The sequence below is a fragment of the Lolium rigidum genome, chromosome 4 (assembly GCF_022539505.1).
Source record: "Lolium rigidum isolate FL_2022 chromosome 4, APGP_CSIRO_Lrig_0.1, whole genome shotgun sequence".
NCBI classification, from domain to species: Eukaryota; Viridiplantae; Streptophyta; class Magnoliopsida; order Poales; family Poaceae; genus Lolium; species Lolium rigidum.
In genome coordinates this window covers 235,408,253-235,413,544 of record NC_061511.1, presented here as the reverse complement: position 1 = coordinate 235,413,544, position 5,292 = coordinate 235,408,253, and positions in this window count along the sequence as shown.

Here is a 5,292-nt window from a genome sequence, read left to right as displayed (position 1 = left end):
CACACGCTAGGGCGGCGCGGCCCCACCCTTGGCCGCGCGGCCCTAGTGTGGCGGCGCCTCGTCGCCCCACTTCGTGATCCCTTCGGTCTTCTGGATGCTTCGTGGAAAAATAAGACCCTGGGCGTTGATTTCGTCCAATTCCGAGAATATTTCCTTTGTACGATTTCTGAAACCAAAAACAGCAGAAAACAACAAGCGGCTCTTCGGCATCTCGTCAATAGGTTAGTGCCGGAAAATGCATAATAATGACATATAATGTGTATAAAACATGTGAGTATCATCATAAAAGTAGCATGGAACATAAGAAATTATGGATACATTTGAGACGTATCAAGCATCCCCAAGCTTAGTTCCTACTCGCCCTCGAGTAGGTAAACGATAACAAGGATAATTTCTGAAGTGACATGCTATCATAATCTTGATCAATACTATTGTAAAGCACATGAGATGAATGCAGCGATTCGAAGCAATGATGAAGACAATGAGTAAACAAATGAATCATATAGCAAAGACTTTTCATGAATAATACTTTCAAGACAAGCATCAATAAAACTTGCATAAGAGTTACTCATAAAGCAATAAATTCTTAGTAGAAAGCTTTGAAGCAACACAAAGGAAGATATAAGTTTCAGCGGTTGCTTTCAACTTCAACATATATATCTCATGGATAATTGTCAACACAAAGTAATATAACAAGTGCAATAGGTAAACATGTAGGAATCAATGCACACCGTTTACACAAGTGTTTGCTTTTCTGAGATAGAAAGAATAGGTAAACTGACTCAACAATAAAGTAGAAGAATGGCCCTTCGCAGAGGGAAGCATGGATTACTATTTTTCTGCTAGAGCTTTTCATTTTGAAAACATAGAAACAATTTTGTCAACGGTAGTAATAAATCATATGTGTTATGTATAAGACATCCTATAAGTTGCAAGCCTCATACATAGAATACTAATAGTGCTTGCACCTTGTCCTAATTAGCTTGGATTAACATGGATTATCATTGCATAACATATGTTTCAACCAAGTGTCACAAAGGGGTACCTCTATGCCGCCTGTACGAAGGTCTAAGGAGAAAGTTCGCATTGGATTTCTCGCTTTTGATTATTCTCAACTTAGACATCCATACCGGGACAACATAGACAACAGATAATGGACTCCTCTTTTAGTGCATAAGCATTTAACAATAGATAAAATTCTCATAAGAGATTGAGGATTTGTGTCCAAACTGAAACTTCCACCATGATTCATGGCTTTAGTTAGCGGCCCAATGTTCTTCTCTAACAATATGCATACTCAAACCATTTGATCATGAAAATCGCCCTTACTTGGACAAGACGAACATACATAGCAACTCACATGATATTCAACAAAGGTAAAAGTTGATGGCGTCCCCGAAACATGGTTACCGCTCAACAAGCAACTTATTAAGAAATAAGATACATAAGTACATATTCTTCACCACAATAGTTTTTAAGGCTATTTTCCCATGAGCTATGTATTGTAAAGGCAAAGAATAGAATTTTAAAGATAGCACTCAAGTAATGTACTTTGGAATGGCAGAGAAATACCATGTGGTAGGTAGGTATGGTGGACACAAATGGCATAGTTTTTGGTTCAAGGATTTGGATGCACGAGAAGAATTCCTCTCAATACAAGGCTAGGCTAGCAAGGTTGTTTGAAGCAAACTCAAGTATAAAACGGTGCAGCAAGACTCACATATGAACATATTGTAAGCATTATAAGACTTTACATCGTCTCCTTGTTGTTCAAAAACCTTAACCAGAAAATATCTAGACTCTAGAGACCAATCATGCAAACCAAATTTTAACAAGCTCTATGTAGTTCTTCATTAATAGGTGATAAGTACATGATGCAAGAGCTTAAACATGATCTATATGAGCACAACAATTGCCAAGTATCAAATTATTCAAGACATTATACCAATTACCACATGCAGCATTTTCTGTTTCCAACCATATATCAATGAACGAAGTAGTTCAACCTTCGCAATGAACATTAAGAATAAAGCTAAGAACACATGTGTTCATATGCAACAGTGGAGCGTGTCTCTCTCCCACACAAGGAATGCTAGGATCCGATTTTATTCAAACAAAAACAAAAACAAAAGCAAACAGACGCTCCAAGTAAAGCACATAATATGTGACGGAATAAAAATATAGTTTCACTAGAGGTGACCTCGATAAGTTGTCGATGAAGAAGGGGATGCCTTGGGCATCCCCAAGGTTAGATGCTTGAGTCTTCTTGAAATATGCAGGGATGAACCACGGGGGCATCCCCAAGCTTAGACTTTTCACTCTTCTTGATCATATTGTATCATCCTCCTCTCTTGACCCTTGAAAACTTCCTCCACACCAAACTCGAAACAAACTCATTAGAGGGTTAGTGCATAATTGAAAATTCATATATTCAGAGGTGACATAATCATTATTAACACTTCTGGACATTGCACAAAGCTACTGAAAGTTAATGGAACAAAGAAATCCATCAAACATAGCAAAACAGGCAATGCAAAATAAAAGGTAGAATCTATCAAAACAGAAAAGTCCGTAAAGATGAATTTTTCTGGGGCACTTAACTTGCTCAGATGAAAAATTCTCAAATTGAATGAAAGTTGCGTACATATCTGAGGATCACGCACGTAAATTGGCAGATTTTTCTGAGTTACCTACAGAGAATTCTACTCAAATTCGTTACAGCAAGAAATCTGTTTCTGCGCAGTAATCCAAATCTAGTATTGACTTTACTATCAAAGACTTTACTTGGCACAACACAGCAATAAAATAAAGATAGAGAGAGGTTGCTACAGTAGTAACAACTTCCAAGACTCAAATATAAAACAAAAGTGCAGAAGTAAAATAATGGGTTGTCTACCATAAGCGCTTTTCTTTAACGCCTTTCAGCTAGGCGCAGAAAGTGTGAATCAAGTAACATCAAGAGATGAAGCATCGACATCATAATTTGTTCTAATAATAGAATCATAAGGTAACTTCATTCTCTTTCTAGGGAAGTGTTCCATACCTTTCTTAAGAGGAAATTGATATTTAATATTACCTTCCTTCATATCAATGGTAGCACCAACGGTTCGAAGAAAATGTCTTCCCAATATAATGGGACAAGATGCATTGCATTCAATATCCAAGACAACAAAATCAACGGGGACAAGGTTATTGTTAACCATAATACGAACATTATCAATCCTCCCCAAAGGTTTCTTTATAGCATTATCAGCAAGATTAACATCCAAATAACAATTTTCAATGGTGGCAAGTCAAGCATATCATAGATTTTCTTAGGCATAACAGAAATACTTGCACCAAGATCACATAAAGCATTACAATCAAAATCATTGACCTTCATCTTAATGATGGGCTCCCAACCATCTTCTAACTTCCTAGGAATAGAAGTTTCAAGTTTTAGTTTATCTTCTCTAGCTTTTATGAGAGCATTTGTAATATGTTTTGTAAAGGCCAAATTTATAGCACTAGCATTGGGACTTTTAGCAAGTTTTTGTAAGAACTTTATAACTTCAGAGATGTGACAATCATCAAAATCTAAACCATTATGATCTACAGCAATGGGATCATTGTCCCCAATATTTTGAAAAATTTCAGCAGTTTTATCACAAGCAGTTTCAGCAGTTTCAGGCAATTTTGCACGCTTTGCACTAGGAGTAGAACATTGCCAACACCAATTATTTTACCATTGATAGTAGGAGGTTTAGCAACATGTGAATCATTATCATTGCTAGTGGTGGTAATAGTCCAAACTTTAGCTACATTATTCTCTTTAGCAAGTTTTTCGTTTTCTTCTTTTTCCCACCTAGCATGCAATTCAGCCATCAATCTAATATTCTCATTAATTCGAACTTGGATGGCATTTGCTGTGGTAACAATCTTATTATCATTATCCTTATTAGGCATAACTTTCAATTTTAAAAGATCAACATCAGAGGCAAGTCTATCAACCTTAGAAGCAAGAATATCAATTTTATCAAGCTTTTCCTCAACAGATTTGTTAAAAGCGGTTTGTGTACTAATAAATTCTTTAAGCATGGCTTCAAGACCAGGGGGTACACTCCTATTATTGTTGTAAGAATTCCCATAAGAATTACCATAACCATTACTATTAGCAGAAGGATATGTCCTATAGTTGTTACTAGAATTATTCCTATAAGCATTGTTGTTGAAATTATTATTTTTAATGAAGTTCACATCAACATGTTCTTCTTGGGCAACCAATGAAGCTAAAGGAACATTATTTGGATCAACATTAGATCTACCATTCACAAGCATAGACATAATCACATCAATCTTATCACTCAAGGAGGAGGTTTCTTCAACAGAATTTACCTTCTTACCTTGTGGAGCGTGTGCCATTCAGAGTAATTTGTCATCATATCATCAAGAAGTTTTGTTGCCGCCCCCAAAGTAATGGACATAAAGGTACCTCCAGCAGCTGAATCCAATAGGTTCCGCGAAGAAAATTTTAATCCTGCATAGAAGGTTTGGATAATCATCCAAGTAGTTAGTCCATGGGTTGGGCAATTCTTTACCAAAGATTTCATTCTTTCCCATGCTTGGGCAACATGTTCATTATCCAATTGCTTAAAATTCATTATGCTACTTCTCAAAGATATAATTTTAGAGGGAGGATAATATCTACCAATAAAAGCATCCTTACATTTAGTCCATGAATCAATACTATTCTTAGGCAAAGATAGCAATCAATCTTTAGCTCTTCCTCTTAAGGAGAAAGGAAACAATTTCAGTTTTATAATATCACCATCTACATCCTTATACTTTTGCATTTCACAAAGTTCAACAAAATTATTAAGATGGGCAGCAGCATCATCAGAACTAACACCAGAAGATTTAGTAGAGCAGGTTTAATTTCAAAGAATTCTGCTGCAGTAGCAGGTGGAGCAATAGGTGTGCATAGGAAATCATTATTATTTGTGTTTGTGAAGTCACACAACTTAGTGTTTTCAGGAGTATTCATTTTAACAGTAGTAAATAAAGTAAACTAAATAAAGTAAATGGAAGTAACTAATTTTTTTTTGTGTTTTTAATATGGAGAACAAGACAGTAAATAAAGTAAAACTAGCAACTAATTTTTTTGTGTTTTTGATATAAAGAGCAAACAAAGCAGTAAATAAAATAAAGTAAAGCAAGACAAAAACAAAGTAAAGAGATTGGAAGTGGGAGACTCCCCTTGCAGCGTGTCTTGATCTCCCCGGCAACGGCGCCAGAAAAAGTGCTTGATGCGTG